A 24,022-nucleotide genomic window follows, 5' to 3' on the forward strand; every position below is an offset into this window, starting at 1 on the left:
TATGATGGTGCAGAAATCAAGCAAGAGCCGAGGATAAATGTGCACGTAAGAGAGGGGGAGGATGGGAGAAATGTGGAAGATTTTTTTGAGAAATAACTCTTGAAACAATATCCTGTAAAATCTTAACAGGAAAACTGATAAACAAAATAATGTGTTTATGGAAAAAAAACTCCTTATGTTTGGTTCCAAAAATAGTGCTTTCTATGATAGGAACATGAGAACTGTGGGAGAAATCATTTTTTTTCACTGTTAATATCTTTTTCACTGCTGTGATTAGTTGATGAAATAACATTGATGAGCTATAAGTTGGCATGGAAGGTGCTGTAATACTTGTAGTTTGGAGTTGAAACTCTCATTGTTAAAGGAGACAATCACACCTTGAGTTTTAGATATGCTCACAAATATATGGATAGCATTTTTGGTTAATCATTCCAATATTGCTAATGTTTTTTTCTGTTCCAGCAATGGAAAATCCTGAAGTGCTTGTAGGCAGCTGCAGTACTCAGGATGATGAACATTTATATAGTGTAAAACATCATGCATCAATGTGCCAGCTTCTGGAAATCAGTTAAGAAGAAAACTTAAATTTTTCTTTATGAATCCCTGTGAAAAATTCTGGGCCCGAGGAAGGAAACTGTGGAAGCTGGGCATACAAATTCTGAAAATAGCTATGGTCACTATCCAGGTGAGATACACAGCTGCAGTACAATTATTACTTACACATTTTTAGCTACTGCTATATAAATTCAAGAAATTATAACCAGTTGAGTGACAACCTCTGATTTACTGCTTCTTTAGAGACTTGTGTTTTTAGAACCATCTGTACGGTTGGTATTTGAAACTTTCAGACCTTAATACAGGCAGTCCTCGACTTATAACCATTTGTTTAGCAACTGTCTAAAGTTACAAGGGCATGGTTGTATGATTAGAATTTGGGCGCTTGACAGCCAGCATATACTAACGATGGTTGCAGCATCCTAGAAACATGTGACCTGCATTTGCAATCTTCCCAGTTGGCTTCCAACAAGCAAAGTCAATAGGGAAAGCTGGATTTATTTAGCAACCGCATAATTCAATCAATTACTGCAGTGATTCATTTAAAAACCATGCCCCCCCCCCATTTTTTAAAATCAAACCAGGTACATCTCATATAATAATTGCCTTGCTTAGCAACAGAAATGTTGGTCATAATTGTGATTGTAAATCAAGGACCATCTGTAAGTATTGAAATGACCTGTGTTCTTACACACTGAATATTTTGGAAGAAAATATTTTTGTCAAGTATTTAGTATTGACAAATTTAATAATATTATATGTATCTTCATCATATGTTCTCCATCTGTGGTGGAAAAGAACTTTCATAAGTGCCAGCTTACATAGCTATCTCATTTAGGAATTATAGAACTTTTAGTCCAAATATTTGATGGATGGTGGATTGGGGTAATGAACAGAATAGGCTATTAGTCAAGTGGAGACAATGAACAATATCAAGATTATAGTTGCAGTTTCATTTCATTATTATATATGTCACTCTTCAGCCTTCTACTAATTAAATGCTCATTGTTCACCAACTATAAGGAAATCTGTGTGTTCAGAATATAGTATGAAAATGTCCAATATGAACTATACTAATATTATATTATGTTTTTATTCAGCAAAACAGATCCAAGATCAAAAAGAATAAAATAGTCATGATATTGAACTGGGCTAAATTATAAGTGTAACAAGAATATAGTTACATAAATATAGGAGGAGTCTTTGACCACTGAATGAAAATAAAAGTTGTAAAATCGGAAGGATGGTACCCAGTTCTTTTTTCCTATATGTTCAATTCCTGATTTATTTACCTTTCACACTCTCAGGGTAAAATGAAACTACCAAGAGAATGAGTAGGGAATTGTGGTAGAACTACTGTATTTTTTGGAATATACAGATAAGAGGCATCCTTTTCCTCCCTAAAAGAGGCTGAACATTTGGGTGTGACTTATACTTTGAATGTTACTTTTTCAAAGCTTTTTTCCCCAGCCCTAGCAAGGTGCTGACAATCTTCTCTGCTTCCTATGCCCTCCAAAGAAGGTTTTTTCCAGCCCTAAGTCTTTGCAGGCTTGCTTTCATTCCTACCCCCTCTGAAAAAGGCTTTTTCAGCCCTAACCAGAGGATAGAATAATGTATTCAAGCTGAACTGACTAAGAACACTAGCCAGATGAATACCTGATAGGTAGATTCCCCCCCTCTATTTTACTCCCCCGAAACTAAGGTGCGTCTTATACTCCAGTGTGTCTTATACTCTGAAAGATACGGTAGCTACGAATGCTCCATCAATTAAAAAATTTAATGTACTTGTGGTCAGAATGGACTTTTTGAGTATTTTAGCTGAAGAATTCCCTTTCTATTGATATTTTCAGCTTGTAGTTTTTGGTTTAAGCAATCAAATGGTGGTTACATTTAAAGAAGAAAACACGGTATCCTTTAAGCATCTATTCCTGAAAGGCTATATGGACAGCATGGATGACACCTATGCAGTGTACACGCAAACAGAGGTCTATGACCAGATCTCTTTCGCAATAAACCAGGTAATATTTATCTATCCATCCATCCATCCATCCATCCATCCATCCATCTATCTATCTATCGGCTGTATGTTCCAGCATAAGTCTGGAATGACTCAAGCAATTTTAAACAAACTTGGTACAGATGATTTACCCTCTGGAAACAAATACTGTGGGAGTAAGACACCCTAGTACCCCTTAGTGTGTGTGTGTGTTCCAGCATAACTCTGAAACACCTGGGCCATTAATGAGAGCGAGTGCAGCGTCCTAGAGTGGACATTGTCTATGATTCACTTCTGTCACAGCTTCCTCTAGAAAGCCAGCCATGACATTTGCCCTCCACTGGGCCAATGGGAAAGCACTTGATATTCCCTTCTCTTGACAGAAGGTGGGCCAAAGTGCCATGATTGTAGAAAGGGTGGGAAAGAGGAGTGCGTTGGAGGGGGGAGGGACAGGGCAGGGGTGATGGGCATGGGGGTAGGGGGAAGAAAGGCCCCTCTTAATGACTCCCTGTTAGAGGCAGACGACGCCCCCTGGTGGATTTAGGGCAAAGTGCCAAGATTGTAGAAAGAGCAGAAAGAAGATCACATGGGAAGGGGAGGGCAGGGGTGATAGGCATGGGAGTAGGGGGCAAAAGACCCTTCTCAATGGCTCCCTGTCAGACAAATGCTTTGAGGTCTATAAATACCCGTGTAGTGCTGGGTTTTCAGCTAGTATTTTATAAAATATTGTACACTGAACCTAAACTAAGCTTGAAAAAGCCAAGTCATTATATGTAAACAGATATGAATGGAAGGAAAATCACATTGGTTTCCTATACCATAGAGCTTGCATTGGCTCTAATGAGGCAAGAGATGCAGACCTTTTAATTCCATAGTAACCTCATGAGATAAAGGTAACACAGGCAATTGGCCCATAAAAATGAGGTTTTCTATGACTGAATCCATTTCACCGAGTTTTATTTGAACCTTAGTCTTTGTAATTCTATTCATGAGATCAATAAATCTGAAAAGCAGTATGTTCCATCGCAGACATTCTCTTGCGTCTCCAATTAGTTCAGTTTTTATTATCAGGCAGCTCCATTAACTGGTTGTACCTTGTCGCTTAGTTCTTACAGCTGCGTGCTATTTCGGTTGGAAATCACGCCTACGAAAAGAAAGGATCAGAAGAGACGCCCATGGCAATATGTCAGTACTTCTACAAGAGAGGAATTATCAGCCCTGGAAATGACACTTTCGATATTGACCCAGAAATTGAAACTGGTGATATACTGAACTACTCAAATCAGATAGATTGTTTCTGTGTGTGAGAGAGAAAGGAGAATGAGAGTGGGGTGGGCGGAGGTCAGAAAGAGAGACAACTTGAGCAAAGTCATAGTGTTTAAAAGCAAACACATAGTAATTTCCAGTATCATTACAATATAATGGGTAGACACTTCAGATGTTTTATTTGTACAGGAAGAAACTCAACTACTGCAGATAGTCCTCACTTAGCAATTGCTTCATTCAGTAACAGTTCAGAGTTATGACAACAGTGAAAAGGTATATTTAAGACCAATCCCTGAACTTGCAGCTATTGCAACATCCATTGTCATCTTCTCAGCTTGTTTCCAACAAGCAGAATCATTGTGGAAAATGGCAGGAAGTCACAAAAGTCACATGCCATTTTGCTTAACAACCTGAGGTGATTTGGTTAATGACTGCAGTGGAACTGTCATGGGATGTTTCACTTTATTACTATATCACTTAGTAACTGTGATTAGTGAGGACTACTTGTACATTAGAGTCTTGTTTAAGTCATGAAAACTGCAGTAGTGGTGCTTCATTTAATTCCTTGCCCCATTTCACTCAAATGATGTCAGCTTCAGTCAGACCTAGTATATTCCATATAGATGTACATTGTTTATATCTATGGAGATTCTCAGTCATCCAGGTTATGGTTGTCCTGAAGGTGCTTTTTCAAGAAGTAACTGGACTTTCTGGTTTTTCTTTGAATATGTTTTGTTTCTCCTCCAATAAGCTTCTTCAATTCTGAGCTGAAGAAGCTTCATGGATGAGAAACAGAACATCTTCAAAGAAAAACCAGAAAGTCCAGGTGCCTCTTGAAAAAGCACCTTTAGGGTGTACGTGGCTTAGTTTCCAAGTGGCCTGATACCCTGCTGATAAAAATGGCTGACTCATAGCCCAGTGTGTTGACTTTATTGTATCTGAAGCAGATTCTCCATACTGGTAATTATTGAACAGAGTTAAGGGTGCATCTACTTGCAAGATACTGTAGTATAATCAAAATTGAAGCAATTGATGTCCCTCATCCACAAAAGTGTCTTGCCAACTCAACGTTGCAAACATCACCAACACTAATTGGTGATTTAGGTTCAGGGTGAACTTTACTATTAGGAAAAGTGAGGCAGTGCCCTCAGACTGTAGACATGTGATAGAAAGCATTAGTAACCTGTTGGATGACATAAATGTTTGCTGTGTGGATTATTTTGCGCTCTTACTTTTGCCCTGAAGTATTGAAGAAAATGTCACCTTACAATGCACTTACAAATCCAGTTAGCTTACCTGCCTGAGCCATTCATGTTTATGTGCTTCAGGCAAATACCGAAATATATTGCTGACTCTACTGCCCTCTGAAACTTTGTGAATAAATTTGAGTGGACAGTCTTAACTGTTCAACATGAATATTGGTTACTGAACATATAGAATTATTGGTAGTGTCTGTTATGAGAATTCAGAAGCATTGTGACTTATTTTTGGAGTTTGGAAATAGTGACATAAATAATAATCTCTTAGCGAACTAATGTAGTAAACATATGTGCACAACATTTCCAAACAATACCAAAAGCTGAATTCTGTAAGGATATCTTAGCTTAAACCTCTTGGGTATGAAAGATATTAAAGGACTGTTGAAAGATTGAGGGTCTTTTTTTGATATATGTATGCAATTACATGAACCAATGTGTAACATATACAAATAATTACAGTACAAGAACTTTCTGAATTACTGTTTCTTCATTTTATTCAGATGGAAGTAATTCATAACTGCATTGAAACATCATTCTACAGTCATAAGTAGAAGGGCCTGTAACCATAGAAATTAGGGTATTAGGGTACTGATCTGTGGATCAAGTATAAAATTTCCTTTTTGGGTTTATTTTTAACAAGCAGATATTTCCAGGGATTCTTTATCAAATAAGAATTCCCATTAGGCATTAAATTAATGAAAAAACATAGCTGCTTTTTTCTTGCAAGTATGAAGAAAGATTTTACATCTCGTATTATTTAGATAAGACTACTAGTGACCAGATTGGATTTAATTTCCTTATTACTGATTTTCTGTCTTCCTCGTCTTATTAAATATTGAGTATTTTCTATATGCCGTAAAGCATGTGTCTTCCCACAGAGTGTCTTTATGTGGAGCCCATACTACCTCTGGAAAATGGGACACTGAGGAAGACTCCTTTCAATTTCACTTTGGACTTCCAGAGGTGAGGAGAAATAAAAGGTGCTGGCATTCTTGAATATTTTTGGTAATGGTGAAATAAAGCTCCGGTCTCTGTTCTAGACTTGTAACTCTGACACTCACGTTCAAACTGAAGGCCATTAATCTCCAGACCATTCGACAACATGAACTCCCAGACTGCTATGATTTCACACTAACAGTAATATAGAGGTGGAGTCCTTTGAACTTTCTGAGCTTGGTTGTTTATGTACAGATAAACTAGGAAGCAAGTAAAAAAAATTGAACTGATGAAGACTTGTAATTTGTCATTTTCTGAAGGGCAGGTTTGGGATGGGAGAAATGGGCCTAGATTGTGTCAGCGTCTTCTTAAAGTGGACTATTGCAGTATATACATTAGCAACTTAGAAGTAGAGAATGAAGTGAAATGATAACGCTGAAGCTAATCAAGAGGCAGGCACCAATGATTTATTGCTACCAGAGATTTGCCTGCCCACAGCTGCAAATACCCATTTGGTAAATCAGCTCTTCTTTGTGTGTGTGTGTGTGTGTGTGTGTGTGTGTGTGTCCTGCAAGTCACATTAATTCTCACGGTAACTCACTTATTCTCCTTTTAGTTAAGTTCAAAACATAATTCTGTATAGTATTAGCTTTTAGACAATAATATTAACAGTAATATTAATACTTTTGCTTATACGTAACTGTATTGTACATTTTAAAATTTGTTTCTATTTATTTTTGGTTGACTGTGCCTGGCGGTCAACTTGAATACTCCTCAGATGGAAAAGTGCAATAAAACCCAAATAGTGATAAGAATAGAAAATTTCTGAAACAATATTAAAAAGATGAAGACATTGGGTCATGTTCTCTTGTTAAGTTTTGTTCGAGGGTTATTCAGATATATTCTTCCTTTATTCTATTTCTCCACCTTATTTTTAAACTGCTTAGATTTGGGGGAGAATGGTACAATGACAGAACTAAACTAACCCCACGCATTTTCTGTTTTCTACAAAACATGCTTTTTATATCCCATCACTGCTTCAAAGTTATACTTCAAGCTAACTATAAGACTTTATGGCTTATTTGAGAAGAATAGTAGATAGATAGATAAATAGATGGATGATAGGTAGGTAGGTAGGTAGATAGATAGATAGATAGATAGATAAATATAGATTTTGATTTTTGAAAAGTCAGGACTCCGGTAGTTTAAATCAAACTGGTTTATTCATAACAAGGTGAATCACAAGCTCTGGGACAGCAGATTTTCCGAATGAGGGCAACGGCTAACCCGTTGCCCTTTTATACTCTCTAAAACGGCGGGCTTTCTTTTAACTGACAAATATTTAACTTTCGCGGCTATTTTCTGAATAGCCGCGTCTTAACCAATCACAGATTTTCTGCGATTATTTTTAAACAAACACAACACCCCTCCCTCTTTGGCTGAGACCACGATTACGTGTTAATCCACGTCACATAGTCCTGCAAGCGGATTGGTGGCTTTACAGATCTCTGGGACCTGCGCAATTCATTTTGCTGGGAGCTGCTCGCCTGGACGGCCGGCTCCGTTGCTCCGCTAAGGCTAGTCTCTGACGGGCCTGGTTGCGATGATGCGTTTTGATCTTCGCCGGCCGCCAGGGGCAACAAACAGCCATCGCTGGAGTCTCGAGGTGGTTCTGGTAAGTCCTCTATTGGTTTGTCTACAGTAGGTAAAATGTCTGGGTTAGTCTTAATCCTTTTGCGTAGTTGGTCGACATGCCGATGCCAACTGCGCCCATCTGTTAATATTATGATGTATGTTTTAAAACCTGTTTTATCTAATACCGTTCCTTCTTTCCATTTGTCGTTCGAATCATAATCTTTAGCATAAATTAAATCCCCAATGTTAAACTGTCTCTCACTTTGTACTTTTATTTCTCTTTGGTCATTCTGGTAGTTTGGGTGAATTCTGTCTAATTTAGAACGAAGATTTCTGCCCATTAAAAGTTCTGCCGGGCTTTTGTTTGTGGACGCTGATGGCGTAATATGCTGAATGGTTAAAAATTCATCGATTTGTTGTTGCCAATCTCCTAATGGTGCTTTGTTTAATGCTTCCTTTGTGGTTCTAACCATTCGTTCTGCTTGCCCATTAGCTTGGGGAAAATGAGGTGGAGTGAGCACATGTTTTATGCCCTGGTCTGCAAGAAATAGTTCCATTTGACGGGCTGTTAACTGAGGCCCGTTGTCAGATACCAAAATGTCTGGAATACCATGTGTGGCAAACATTTTCCTTAATGCCTTTATAGTTGCGCTAGTAGTTGTGGATGCCATGAGTTCAATTTCCAGCCACTTGGAGTATGCATCCACAACCAGTAAAAAAGATTGGCCCCTGATTGGTCCTGCAAAGTCAATATGTATTCTGGACCAGGGCCCTCTTGGTGTTGGCCACTCTGATGGTGTGACTTTTGGTGGGTTGGGTCTTGTTCTCTGGCAGGGTACACAACCACCCACCCAAGACTCTATGTCCTTATCCAACCCTGGCCACCATAAATGACTTCTGGCAATAGTTTTCATTTTGACTATTCCTGGGTGACCTATATGCAATAACTGCAATGCTTGCTTCTGTAATGATTTTGGAATAACAACCCTGTCTCCCCATAATATACAATCTTTTAACACATTTTATTCAAACTGTCTATTCTTAAAGGGTTGAAATTGGTTTGGTTGTTGTTCAATTGGCCATCCCTTTAATATCCATTGTTTAATATATTTTAAAATTGGATCTACTTGTGTCTGATTGGCTATTTCTGTCGCTGTTAATAGAGTTTGTTTACTAGTTTCAATTAATAAAACGCTTGAGGCAGGGGCTGGATCACTGACTAATTCTGTTTGGGGGCACCTGCTTAATGCATCAGCATTTCCTATCTCTTTCCCCCCCCTGTGGATTAATGTATAATTGTAAGCGGCTAAAAAAATAGTCCAACGAGTCATGCGAGGGGAGAGAAAGGCGGGAGTTTGTTTGTTTCCCGCCAAAATACCTAAAAGCGGTTTATGGTCGGTGATTAAAGTAAAGGGGCGACCACAGAGATAATAATGAAATCGTTTAACTCCAGCGACAAGGGCTAGCGCCTCCTTGTCGAGTTGGGAGTAATTCCTTTCAGCTGACGAGAGAGTTTTAGAATAATAGGCTATTGGGGCTTCTGTGCCGTCTGGAAAGTTATGGCTGAGGACAGCTCCTATGCCGAACGGTGAAGCGTCGCAGGTTAGGGATAAGGGCATAGCTACATTATATTGTACTAAGACACTGTTGGAGGAAAGTAAATTTTTTACTGCTGTGAAAGCGGCTTGTTCTTTTGGTCCCCACGTCCAGGCAGAGTCTTTCTTTAGGAGGTTATGAAGCGGTTCTGCCACCGTCGCTTTCTGTTTAAGAAAGACGGAATAAAAGTTAAGGAGTCCTAGGAATGCTTGCAAGTCTGTCTTATCTGAGGGGGTGGGGGCATTTCTTATAGCCTCAACTTTGTCGTTTGTGGGGTGAATTCCAAAACGATCTATTGTAAAACCCAAGAATTCAACTTTGGGAACGGCCCAGGAACATTTGTCTGCTTTTAAATGGAGTCCTGTTTCTTTAAATTTAGTTAAAACGCGCCTGATTCTGTCCCATAATTCAGATTTGGATGTGGCTGATATTAATACGTCGTCGAAATATGGGACGACCCCAGGAATATTATTTAAAATGCGTTCCATCAGACCCTGAAAGATGCCTGGGGCGGTAGAGACTCCAAACTGGAGCCGGGTGCATTTAAAGGCACCTCTATGCGTTACAATTGTCTGGGCCTCAGAGGTGTCTTGATCTACGGGAAGCTGTTGATATGCCTGTGCCAGGTCCAACTTCGCGAAGATGGACCCATTTCCTAAGGTGTGCAAGAGTTGTTGCACGACTGGGATTGGATAGGCATTATGCTGTAAGGCTTTATTAATCGTGGCTTTATAGTCTGCGCAAATTCTAATAGAGCCATCCGGTTTAACAGGTGTTACAATAGGAGTTTCCCATTTAGCATGATCAGTGGGAATTAAGATGCCCTGAGCTATTAATTTGTCCAATTGTTCATCCACTTTAGGCAAAAGTGGAATGGGAATTCTGCGGGGCTTTAATCGGATAGGCGAAATATTCGGGTCCAGATTAAATGATATGGGGCTGCCTGTATATTTACCCAGAGTGCTAGAAAAAACTTCGGGAAATTCTTTCAATAAATCATTTGAGTCAAAAGAGTCACATACATTGTTAACCCCTGAAATTTCAATGCCTAAAGGTTGCAACCATCTAAGTCCCAGTAATGTGTGTTTAGGACCGTCAACCACTAAAAGAGGTAAAAACCCTTGAAATTTTTTAAACGCAATAGGAACATTTAAACATCCTAATACTGGAATTGAATGGCCCTGAAAATCACTCAAACCCGGTTCCCAAGGTTTCAAGTCAGTTTGTTTTACACGAGGTAAATATAATTTAAGTTTTTCCCAAGGCATTATGGAATGTCTGGAACCAGTGTCTAATTCCATTTGGCAGGGGTGGCCGTTGAGGAAAAGAGAAACAAATAGCTTGTTTTCCGCAGCGGGGAAATTGCAGTTTACAGAAGGAGGGGAGTTACCTCGTTGGTTTGAAGAGTGCGAGTTGTCAGCCGGGCGGGAAACGTTGCGTGAAAACGGCGGTCGTCGATTCCTCGGTGAAAAATAGGGTCGTTGGTTTTGCTGAGTTGCTGGAGTTGGGTTGGCGGCGCGGCAGACTTCAGCGATGTGGCCGCGGCGCTGGCAACGGCGGCAATAGGCGTCCTTTAAATGGCAGCGAAAACGAGGATGATTTCCGTTGCAGCCGGCACATCTGTCTGCACGGGGTGCTTCTTTGGCGTCATGGTCGGAAGCTCTTCGGATTTGGAGGCAGGTGTCGACTGGAGTAGCGGATTCCGAGTGTTTTTCATCGGGAGAGCAGGCGTGCCAAGGTGATTCATCGGGGATGTGATGAACGGTTGAGGTTGCGCGTTTAATTTCGGCAACAGATGTTTCAGATACCTCGGAGGCTTTTGCTGCCTTAAGAATGTCTTGGAGAGAGGCATCCTCATCAACTAAGTATTTCTTCTGAAGCGTGATATTGGTTAGACCGAAAATAAGGCGGTCAATCAACTGTTCCTCTGGATCCTTGTATTTGCACTTCGGAAGGAGTGCGCGTAGCCGAGTTATAAAATCGTTGGTAGATTCTCCGTCCGCTTGCCGCATTTGGGCGAATTGATGGCGGTATACGCGGACAGGAGTCGTCGGCTGGTAATGAGCGGCAAGTTTTGCTTGCAGAGTTGACCATGCGATGGTTTCCAGGGTGTCTGGGTCAATGAGTGTAGAGGCTAGGCTGTAGACTTCTGTGCCGCAATAAGCGAGGAATATAGCTTTCTTCCTATCGTCATCGGCGTCATGTAGATTGCTCGCTTTCAGGAAAAATGTGAATTTGGACATGTAAGAGGTCCAAGCTTCCGTCTCGGAGTTGAATACAGGCGGCGGTGGAGCCATGGCCGAGTTCATGGCTGCGTTAGCGGGAGTTCGACCTCCTCGTCGCCACTGAAAAGTCAGGACTCCGGTAGTTTAAATCAAACTGGTTTATTCATAACAAGGTGAATCACAAGCTCTGGGAAAGCAGATTTTCCGAATGAGGGCAACGGCTAACCCGTTGCCCTTTTATACTCTCTAAAACGGCGGGCTTTCTTTTAACTGACAAATATTTAACTTTCGCGGCTATTTTCTGAATAGCCGCGTCTTAACCAATCACAGATTTTCTGCGATTATTTTTAAACAAACACAACAATTTTATTACCAAGCATTAGGCATAAATTATTCAGATTTTATCTGAACTAACGAGTCTTTAGAAATAAGAATAATAGCATCTTTTCTATCTCCACAATATCTACAGATACACTTTGATAACAAAGCTCATAGTGGAAGAATTAAAATAAGCCTAGACAATGATATTGCCATCAAGGAATGTAAAGACTGGCATGTTTCTGGATCAAGTAAGCTTAAAAAACATACCTTTGTTATTACTTATTTAGTGCTTATTGGGTTTTATTGAAGGCCTAGTGATGCATGAAGTTAAATACAGTATTTGCTATAATCTGCAGTAACTATATTTTTTAAAGTATGTTTGTCAACTGAGCACGCAATTTGAATATGTGTGTTACATCATTTCACCTATAGTCCTGAAAAAAGTCTCTTTCTATATGGTTAATATTTACAGTACTGGCGAAATTCAAAATTTTTCCCTACCAGTTTGGTGGGTGAGGTTTGGTGGGCGTGGCAAGGAAGGATACTGCAAAATCTTCATTCCTACCCCACTCTGGGGCCAGCCAGAGATGGTATTTGCCGGTTCTCCTAATTAGTCAAAATTTATTTATTTATTTATTTATTATTTATTATTTTATTACTTGGATTTGTATGCCGCCCCTCTCCGAAGACTCGGGGCGGCTCACAAAATTTCCGCTACTGGTTCTCCAGAATCTGTCAGAACCTGCTGAATTTCACTTTTGATTTACAGTATATTAGAAGGGAATTCCCCACAATGGGAAATTTGCCCCAAATGCAAATAACTACATAACTTGAGGGAGGAAGGGTCCTCTTTAGACTACCAAAAGTGTGAAGCATTCATTCTTTTTGATGGCTTTGAATCCTTTAATTATCCACCTCTCCCTGTATTGAAAAATTAAGTAAGATGGAGGCCTCTTCTCCATTATTAGCACTCTCTCAAGGCAATTTCACAAAGAAAATTTCCCCTCAGACACAAATGAGTATGTGTTCTATGAGAGTATCAGGTTAACTATTATACATAGACAAGTAAATCGATCTTTTTTTCCCAGTACAGAAGAATACCCATTATATGATGATCTTTGATGGTTTTGTCATACTGACATGTCTTGCATCACTGATTCTCTGCACACGATCTGTAATTAAAGGAATTTATCTACAAAGGGTAAGCTTATGTTTGTCAGTATCTCTTAATAAATTTAATTGCAGCTTTTCAATATCAATTTCTCTTTTCTTGCCCTCTCACGTATCCTAGGAATTTGTGACTTTTTTCCAACATCACTATAAGAAAGAAGTATCTTTCTCTGATCTAGTGGAATTTGTCAATGGATGGTATATCATGATCATCGCTAGTGACCTTCTTACCATAGTTGGTTCTACATTAAAGATGGAGATACAAGCTAAGGTAAGTGACTTGAATCCTGATGACCTGTGTTCCAGTTTTGGAAGTCCCAATCGAAATCTTATTGACCAACCTGAATTTTGTTATTTTTATAGTTCACTTGAGTCTTCAACTGGGGAAAATGGTCACATTGAGAAAACTGCTGCTCCAGAGAAGGCATTTTTCTAGCTGTATATTTTACCTATCCATGGTAATATCATTAGAAATTAGAAATGAGCAGTATCTGTGCATATCATCAAAAGTCTATTAATTTGCTGTGCAATGCATTTGTGCTCTTTGTCCACCAGGAAACAGCCCTGACATTTTTAGCCCATTTCTTTTTAATGGAATAAGGTTTACTCACCTCCCAAGAACGGTCTCCTAATCTAGCAGAACTTTATGTCTTCCATCTCAGTGTCAAAAGAAAAGAAAATATGGTATCCCCAAGAGTTAAAATGAATATAAAAGGTCCTTTTTTATGGGCACCCCAACTGAAATTCCGTTAGTGTAATTTATTGAACATCATCTTAATCTTCATATACAGTGTGACAAGCTATGACGTCTGCAGTATCCTGTTAGGAACTTCCACCATGCTTGTGTGGCTTGGAGTGATCCGCTACCTCAGCTTCTTTAAGAAATATAATGTAAGGATCTTCTGGAACACTCATGCTCTTGGTATTCTTTTCTGTTATTACCTGGCAATGCTGAATATCTTTGGAAAGTCTAATGAGCATCTCTGGGTTTTTCTTGGGCCTTGTTTTTCAGCTGCTTATTTTGACTCTCCGTGCAGCATTGCCCAATGTCATTCGATTTTGCTCCTGTGCGGCTATGATTTATCTGGGTTATTGCTTCTGTGGCTGGATTGTGCTGGGCCCATATTCTGCTAAGGTACTGTGAGTTGGATGTTTGTCATCTAGTTTTGTATCTGAAGGGTCTTGCGCAAATGTTAACAAAATGAGCACGCTGAGAAGATATCTGAAAGGGCCAGTTTATCACTTTAGTTATGTAACTATACATGATCACCAGAATATGGAGTTGTCACGTATAGGTATATATTGTGCATTATCTGAGGCATTGATGCAAATAAAATATTGTAATATCCAGAGATTTTCAAGGGCTGGTATTGAATAAAACATGTAACATTTATTTGCAGTTTACTGTATTTGACCAGTATTTTTTAAACAACTTGAGCAAAAAATGGAAATAATTTTCTTTTGTCTGTTTGTTCCTGAATATTTGTTCTCTTCTAGTTCCATACCTTGAATATGATTTCTGAATGTCTTTTCTCTTTGATAAATGGAGATGACATGTTTGCTACTTTTGCAAAAATGCAACAGAAAAGCTACCTGGTGTGGCTGTTCAGCCGGATTGCCGCTGGCGACTCACCGCTGGCGAGGGTTGCGGCGTGGGCCGGGGAAGGAGGCCGCCATGTTGGGGCGGAGCCTGCGGACCCCACGTCATCCCCGGGGGCCGCAGCGCAGCGTTTGGGTGCTCGGTCACCCAGTGAACCGGGCAGGAGGGAGGCAGCCCTATAAAAGGGGCTGCCTCGTGGCGCAGTGCCTCCTGCCCGCTGGCGCGGGACATCTCTTGCTCCCCTCCGATCTCGCCGCAGGACTGAACGGCGAGGGGGGACCAGCGCGCTTTTCTCCCCGTCGGGAGGACTGAGGTGGATGGTTTGTGAAGCCCCCGGGATCGATGGCGATCGCCGGGGGCGGCCCTGGTCTACGGGGGTGGGGGTGCGGCGGCACCCAGCGCCCGTGCACGGGCCGTCCGTGGCGACATCGCTTCTCCTTGTTCGTTGCCGGCAGCGCGCAGGACGGCGCCGGCCGGAAAATTGCAGGATTCGCCGGCGGCTTGCTTGGGAAAGGGAGGAGGGGGTCAGATGGCTGCTGTGCCGGCGCCCCTCCTCCCCCCCCGTGGCATCGTGTAAATGGCGGCAGGGCGCGCGGGGCGTCGACGGCTTGCCGGCCGGGTTTGCCGGGCTGGTGTTCCGCCGGGTGGTTGCTTAGGGCTCTGAGGGCCCTGCCGGCTACGCGCCTGGAGCGTTTCAGTCAGGGAGGCCCGGGCGAGAACTGGGGAGTGGGCGACGGCTGTGGAGAGGCCGTTCGCCCTTCCTCCACGTGGTGGTTTTTTCCTTTTGGCCGCAGAGTTCGGGGTCGGGACTCTGCGCGGCAGGGGGGGGGGTTTCTTGCCTCCCGGCGGCCCCTCCCCCATTAATACCAGCCAGGCTGACGCCGCGTGGGTGGGCCCGTTTCCCCTGGTGGTGGAGTGCTTTCCATGGTCGTTGCCCCTGGCCAGTTAAATGAGTACACAGCGTTTGCTGTGAGCCGCCCCGAGTCTTCGGAGAGGAGCGGCATACAAATCTATTAAATTATTCTGGTTGTGGTTGTTATTATTATTATTATTATTATTATTATTATTATTATTATCATTATTATTGCATAAATCAGTTCATATGGTAGTGAACGGTTGGGAGAATGGTTCCAGCTGTGGGCAGAAGTTGTTTGCTTCACGGAACCCCACAGGATTAATTGGTTGAGTCACGGCAGCCCGGATTGAGGGCGGGGGATTTATTAATTGGTCATAAAATTAACTGCTGGTTTGCCCCCCCCCTCCCATTTCGTGGCAAAGGGGTAATTTATCAACTACAATGCCAATAGTGAACTATTTATTCCCCGATCTCATTTTGCATATAGTTAATAGGGCAACCCAGTTATTAGATAAGAGGCATTTCATTCTTGACTGATTATTGAACAAGGAATTTTACACACGCATAATTAAGGTAATAATTATTATTAATCCACTGGAATCAGGAGGAACTTACACTGGGGATATGGATGAACGCAGTGCTTGAGGGAACTAATTCCTCCCCCTTTTTAGGGAGCTTTAGCTGATTAAGTGGTGGGATTAATTGAACCACTGGGTTCAGTTTTATTTAATATACTATTAATTCATGTTATTTATTTTAGTCCTAGTGGTGAGTTTAGGGTTTACAAATGAGGGAACCAAGATATATATATATGGTCGGTGGCAGGGGGGCGACATGCAAAATTAATGAATGGTTATTATGATTGTTATTACTGTCATTATAAGGGATATAATTAATTTTAATTTATGATTTATGAGCTGGATACCAGTAATTTAGCTGGACACCAGCTTCACTATGCCCTTATTGCGAGGAGGGGGATTGCCCACAGGGTGGTTCCCACCTTTCCCCAGTTAGGGCAAGGCCTGGAACACACACATACACGTCCTGGCGGTAAGCAGGCGAGGTGCAGTCCCTCACCGTAACGGTTTACGTCTCTAGCAGATTTGAGGGTATCTGTGTGCACTGTCCGCTTGGGTGCCTTGTGTGTTGTCATTGTCATTGTTATTTATTATTTTATGGCTTTATTGTAGGAGTAGTTGATCCTTGGGACAATCGTTCAGCAGACATGGGCAGTGGATCGGCAGTGGCTGGATTTAGACATGCCTGGGATAAACATATCCATTGTATGATGGCATACGGGAAAGAGTGTGAGGGCAGACTGGATGACCATGGGGTCTTTTTCCTGCCATCGATCTTCCATGTTTCTCTCATTGGCCACTTTGGCCCGGGCACATGGTCCATAAGAGGTACCTGTTGACCTTGCTACATGGGGAGGTAGTAAAATTGGCAAGGGACGTTTGGGCGATGTGGGCAAATACTTCAGGACACTTTGAACCTGGGGTACGCTATGGCAGTTCCATTCGGGACAAGAACCATAAGGAAACAGACATTGGTAAGAGGGACATTCGAGCAGGGAAGCACTCCCGCCTTTTACAAGATGTTTTATGGGTTAAGGCACTAATACTGCCCCAGACGCTGGGGGGTAGGGATTTTGTCACTATAGGCATGACTGTTGGTGGCTCCTCACTACTAATGTTTCTGAATTTTGCCACAGGTCTAAATGTCATTTTGTACTGGGGGCCATAACATTACGGGTGCAGTCGGTAAGCAGGCCTTTTTCTGTACCAACAAAACTGGGAGATACTATTAATATCATAACTACAGCCGGCAGATTCCCAGGTCATTACCAGGCCGAAGTTTGGAAATCCCCTAATCTCTGGTTAATTCTAGCGGAAGTACGCAATGGGGAACCAGATTGTGGGGGCAATAGCCGGGCTCTGTGTGAAAGGGGCTGCGGCCGACATTTTGTGAGCCGCCACGGGTCTAGGGACAAGGGGCGGCATGATAATTGCATAAATGAAGGAATGAATGAATTAGTCAGTTTATCGCAGCCACCTTTAGTGGTTCAGTGAAACGGTGTAGTCATTTCCTGGTATGGGGGGCTTGCATGAACGCTAAGTTTTCCGGTCATCTGAGTCGAACTCATGCTTAAGTTGACTTGACCTTAAGATGGGTTATTAAGCATGGTACTAATTGTTTCAGGGAAGAATAATCATGAAATGTTATTATCATCAGATTTATCGAAGTGGGGGTGTCAGGAGGTTAACATTAATACTATGGTTATAATGATTAAGTCAGGTTGGTCTAGCTAATTCATGCGCTTACGGTAAAGGAGGCATTTTCAGGGGCCTTTGCTTCTCTGCATAAATTTCTCGCTACTATTCTACTCCCTGGGGGATCGAGCAGGGCCACGGAGCTTATTGGCTCGTCTCCCAGACAATTTAAGGCTGAAGAAGAGTGTGGTGACTGCCTGAGAGGAATACAGGAACATGGGGCTGCGACGGTGGCACAGCTGGTTCTGCGGCAGGGAAGCGAGACAGCAATAGAAGGCCTGGTTTGTTAACAGGGAGTATGTGCGCATGGGCAGGTGGTTGGCAGCCACATGGCATGGGCGGGGGCACAGGGTACCCAGAATGGTGGGCGGTGCCTTCGATCAAGCAAAGGAGTGCAGGTGGGGACTGCACGGTTACACGCCCTCGTGTATGGGCAACAAGGGGGGGCTTAGCTCTCCTAACAAAAGACCCGGTGGCTAACTATTTGTGGACGGGGGGAACGATCAAGGGATGGTCCAGGGAAGGGACACAGATGGGGGAGAATTAGTAAGCCGCTATACCTTACCCAGTTTCAGGGGCAGCGGCATTGGTGGAGACCCAGCTTCTCACCCAGCGAGGCAAGGTCGTTTCACTCGACAGCCAAAACTATGGCCTTTGGGACACGGGGGTATGCCAGGTGCTGTCCTGGTCGCACAGTAGTGGATCGGGTACGGTTCCCTGGGCCAGGAAATCGATGTTAAATTGGGGGCTGTGGCAACCGCATTGGTTGAGCTCGAAGTCTCCAGTAACGCAGATGGTGGACTGATCACCGGCCAGGCGTATCTAACAGGACAGAGGCCTGGGTGTGAGGGACCCAGCCCAGGTACAGCGAGGAAGCCAGGGAATGGTTCCCTTTGTACCATAATACGGGCCTCCACTGAGCAAATAACAGTGGGGGCCGTTTTCGGGAGGATTGGCAGGTATCGGGTGGTATTCCCTCAGCAATACTGATTGCGGTTTTCAGCGAGTTCTCCGCAAAGTAGCGAATACGGTGGCGGATTGAAGTCAGTGGGTTTTCATGGCGTAGATTCGTGCACCTGAGTACAAGCGTTTTTGGGAGCGGGTGGCTAACACTGTCTTGTTATTCTTATCGTTTTTCTAGGTCCTGGCCCTGCTCCACTTTATTACGCGCAAAGTGCGACGGAGTTGCCCTTCCTTTGCCCACAGTAGCGAACGGCGGCCACTGCGTGGCATGTCGGCTGGATGTACAGCTGCAACATTGTCTTCAGGAATGTGGAGGTTGCTGAGTCACTGGGGCTTCAGTGGAAGGGGCTTGAGCTCGGAGGTCTCCATATGAGACGGGCCTCTCCCGTTGTGGAAGTTGGGAGCAGTGAGGGGCCGGACCCGGATTGTTTGGTGTGGCCCACTGGTGGCAACCGCCTGTTGCTGGTGAATTTGGAAAGGAGGACTGACACACGCATGTTATACCATGTATTATCGGAGGTGTGGTGGTATGCCAAGAGCACAAGGTGGTGGAGGATGCCAGGTAGAGAGTCAACAGGGCAGCGAAGGAATGGGTACTCCAGACGGGGGGTGGAGTGATAGATCTCCCCAACATTCAGAGTATCACAGTTAGCTTTATTGAGAAGGGACGGGGTACATTGACAGATGAAGGGAATGACAAATTCATAGCGGACCTGCAGAGGTGCCTGCACATTCATGTGCAGGGGGGGGGAGCAGGGGGAATAAATTTATAATTTCACCCCCTGCTGTGGCCGAAAGGGGGCGGAAATGGGCGTAAGCAGCAACTGTGTGATCTCCTTTAGGGGCACCTCTACTGAGGTGAGGGGCGATCTCCTTCTCGGATTACAGGGCTCGACCGGCTTGGGTTCGGGGAGGGGGTCGCTCCTGTGGCTCGCTGCCTGTGGCGTATCAGAGACCAGTGGCGAGCCATCCCACACGCCGTGGGGGCGTAGCATTGGGCAGGGGGCAGGTGTAATTTTACCTGACCCTGCACCCGGGCAAGGAGCTTTCGCCCTAGAGTTGCTCAGTTGAGTTTGTTGGAAAGTTAACTCCGCCCCCATTTGATTTATGCACCTTTGCAGGTCACGTGGTTTAATTGGCTAAATAGTTAATTTGAATTTTGTTTAATAAAAGTGACCCTATTTATACCCACACCTTTGTGTCCGACTGTTACTCCGCCTGCGCCACAATGCCGCTGGCGACTCACCGCTGGCGAGGGTTGCGGCGTGGGCCGGGGAAGGAGGCCGCCATGTTGGGGCGGAGCCTGCGGACCCCATGTCATCCCCGGGGGCCGCAGCGCAGCGTTTGGGTGCTCGGTCACCCAGTGAACCGGGCAGGAGGGAGGCAGCCCTATAAAAGGGGCTGCCTCGTGGCGCAGTGCCTCCTGCCCGCTGGCGCGGGACACCCGCCCACCCTCCCTCTGTTACAGGGTGCATATGATGGGTCGCCCTCGGTGGGGCCGAGTAGGAATTTTTTGCAGTCACAAGGAATTGGCCGAATTGTGGCTGTTTTTTCGCCTACTCCACTCTGTGCGTGGGAGTGTGGTTAGGGGGTGGTCTCACCAACTAGCGCCCCCCCTCAAGGTCACTGGGGGGGGGACGGCCGAAAGGGGGCGGAAATGGGCGTAAGCAGCAACTGTGTGATCTCCTTTAGGGGCACCTCTACTGAGGTGAGGGGCGATCTCCTTCTCGGATTACAGGGCTCGACCGGCTTGGGTTCGGGGAGGGGGTCGCTCCTGTGGCTCGCTGCCTGTGGCGTATCAGAGACCAGTGGTGAGCCATCCCACACGCCGTGGGGGCGTAGCATTGGGCAGGGGGCAGGTGTAATTTTACCTGACCCTGCACCCGGGCAAGGAGCTTTCGCCCTAGAGTTGCTCAGTTGAGTTTGTTGGAAAGTTAACTCCGCCCCCGTTTGATTTATGCACCTTTGCAGGTCACGTGGTTTAATTGGCTAAATAGTTAATTTGAATTTTGTTTAATAAAAGTGACCCTATTTATACCCACACCTTTGTGTCCGACTGTTACTCCGCCTGCGCCGCAACTACCTCTACTCTTTCATTAGCCTCTTTATCTACATGGTTCTGAGTCTCTTCATTGCCTTAATTACAGACACGTATGAAACAGTGAAGGTACATAAACATCACTATAGGATGTTACTTTTAATTTTTGAAATGTGAATTTCCAAAAGTTCTGAAATAGTTTTCTGAATATCAAATGATTTTGTTCATTTCATTAGTCTCTTGTGCAAACAGAGATATTCTACACCTTTGCAAGAATTCAGCATAACATCATGACATCATCATACAAATGACACAGAGCTCTGATAAGTTCATATTTACTGCAAGTAAGCAAAAAAGGGCCATTTGCATGATGACATCATGATGCAGTGTCATCATTTATTCGGTCTATGTCAAACTCACAGTCATGTTACCGTCATATAATGTATTGCAATGTTTCCCCCCTTTGCGGAACTGGGGTGGGCTTGGCCTGCGCATAATGCATCCAAATCACAGGCCATCTGTTCGATTTATTCCATAGCTGAGTGATAAGTGTTTTGTGTTTAATTTTTTTTTTGTTAGCATGGTTTATCTGGTTCTAAAGAACTGAGCAAGTTCTTTAGAACAACCAAGACTGAAGTTTAAGGCTATAACCTATTGCTTAATTTCCCAACTCTACTTTAATGTGAACTACTATGCTTAATTTCCCTTGGGCAAGAGGACATGTACTATGATAACAGTTGTTTTCCCCTTCCCATTGCCTATGATATGAGGGAATCTCTTCAGAAGATAGTTTGGGTGCTCCAACTTCCTAATGTCCTCTGTAGGCCCTAAAGACAAAAAAAATATGAAAAGCCCTCAAGCACTCTTCTTACAATACTGACGTGAGAAGACCCCAGGAGCAAGACAAGATTTTAAGTTAATGTTATGTTTATATTGAATTAAAAGGATATTTAATTCAACACAATTCCTATGATTTTTGTTGTTTTTGATGCAAAGTTGTGTCTAATTCATCGTGACCCCATGGACAACATTCCTTCAGGCCTTCCTGTCCTCTACCATCCCCTGAAGTCCATTAAATCTCACGCTGACTGCTTCAGTGACTCCATCCAGCCACCTCATTCTCTATCATCCCCTTATTCCTTTGCCCTCAATCTCTCCCAGCATTAGGCTCTTCTCGAGTGAGTCCTTCCTTCTCATTAGGTGGCTAAAGTATTTGAGTTTTATCTGCAGCATCTGGCCTTTTAAAGGGCAGTCAGGGTTGATATCTAGGACTGACCGATTTAATCGCCTTGCAGTCCAAGGGACTCGCAGAAGTCTTCTCCAGTGCCATATTTCAAAGGCCTTGCTCCCTCTCTATTATTTAATTATTGCCTTAGCAGCCATCCGCATCTTCAGGTAGCTAACATACGATTTGACAAAGCAGATTTGGCTCTGGTTAGCTTTCATATCGGAAGTTGAAAAACATCTAGTGCTGTGGGAGGTTGAAAACCTATCCTGGAAGATGGCGGGAACCACATCACTTTCTTACCATTCCTGGGCAATAAAACTGAATGGATGTATCCATGTAAATCACAAGGGTCCAGAGAAGATGGCTTTGCTCTTTGATTTCAGAATTTTCCTCTTGTCTCATATGAAAAATTATAATTTGGCAGCATCATTTGGAAGACATCTGAATATTTCCTCCAAGGCTACTAGAGTCTGCCTGGAATCCTGAGGCTCAAAGTTGTGTTCCCCTGTCATTTCTACCAGGGTTTAAAGACCAATAAAATGCAGATTACAAGTTCACCCTAATTTCCCAATCTCATGTGGAAACTTGGGGGAAAGTGGATGAGAAATAGGGTGCAAGAACCTCACTTTTCTACTTATTTAATGGCTTCTAACTCACCAGGAGAAACCTGACCTTTCCTATTTTTCCTCACCTCTCTTTAAAAATTGTGTATTTCATAGCCATATAATATCCACTGGAGTTGTAGTACATAACAACTCTTTTTTTTTTTTAGCATTACCAGCGTGAAGGCTTTCCAGAGACAGAACTTCATTCATTCATAGCCCAGTGCAAAGACTGCCAAACTCTGGAAGATACAGATTAGAAGAGGAGAGTCCTATAAATATTTTCTGTTGTTGTAAAAGGTTGGTGACTAAAGGCCTGGGTGACAGTTGTATCATCTGACAGCTTGGTTTCTTCAATATTAAATTAAGTTGACTGCTGTGAGAACAGAAAGCAGGTTAACAGAACATCAGTCTTGAATCTAGTGAAACTGTAGGCACTTCCTCATAAGCCTAGTGACCCTACACTGGTTTGAAAGCTGCTCTGGATTCCCATGATCCCCCAGTGTCATAGATAGATAGATAGATAGATAGATAGATAGATAGATAGATAGATAGATAGATAGATAGATAGATAGATACCCATTTTTCAGAATTGCAAATGGTTAAAAGTGAAAGCAATTACTGATTTATTTTAAATTTTCTGAGGGTTGAGGAATAAAGATACCAGTGAACCTTTAAAATAATGGTGCATAAGATAACTTTGATATTAGTTATACTTTTCTAAAGTGAGCAATTGTGATTATCCCCACTAATTCTTTGGTTTTTTATAACAGTACGGTTTCTTATCTTGCACTTCTTATTCAGGGTGACTTATTTTTATTAAAATTATTTTCTTTAGATCAATAGATCTTGTTTGATTTATAAAATGGGACCATTTTGATTTCTTTATTACATTTTTGTGCAGCTGGATAACATCTCTGTACCTTTTCCCCTTCTTTAGGTCTTAATAAAAACATTGTCAAAAATTGCTGAAAGTAGTTGGAGATCCTGGAGCTGGACAATCATCACAGATTCAGTAAGAAATCATCAAAGAGGAAATTCAAATATAAGAGGCACAAAATTGTCATAAATGTTTTTGAAATATGTGCTGGTAATTATGTTAATTCTGAGTCCTAATTACCATTTAATGCAGAGCATAAACTTTTTATGAAAAACAGTGGAAAACTGAAATTATATTGTGATGTACTATCATTACTCTTACTATGTTATGTTACAGGCACAATGTATGAATAACTCTACGTAAATTACTGTATTTTTCGGAGTATAAGATGTACCGTATATACTCGAGTATAAGCCGACCCGAGTATAAGCCGAGGCACCAATTTTTGCCACAAAAACTGGGAAACCTATTGACCTGAGTATAAGCCGAGGTTAGAAAATGCAGTGGCTACTGGTAACTTATAAAAATAGAAACCAATAAAATTACATTAATTGAGACATGTTTTAGAATATTTATTTTAAAGAAAACCAGTAAACTAGCTCTGTAAATTTAAAAGAGGGTAA

General features: G+C 42.7%; 1 pseudogene; it reads left to right on the forward strand.

Moving 5' to 3' along the window:
- The first annotated feature begins 464 nt into the window (after nt 1-464).
- On the forward strand, nt 465-23,622 carry LOC139164469 (mucolipin-3-like; annotated as a pseudogene).
- Nucleotides 23,623-24,022: the final 400 nt, after the last annotated feature.

The sequence above is a fragment of the Erythrolamprus reginae genome, chromosome 3, assembly GCF_031021105.1.
Source record: "Erythrolamprus reginae isolate rEryReg1 chromosome 3, rEryReg1.hap1, whole genome shotgun sequence".
Taxonomy (NCBI): domain Eukaryota; kingdom Metazoa; phylum Chordata; class Lepidosauria; order Squamata; family Dipsadidae; genus Erythrolamprus; species Erythrolamprus reginae.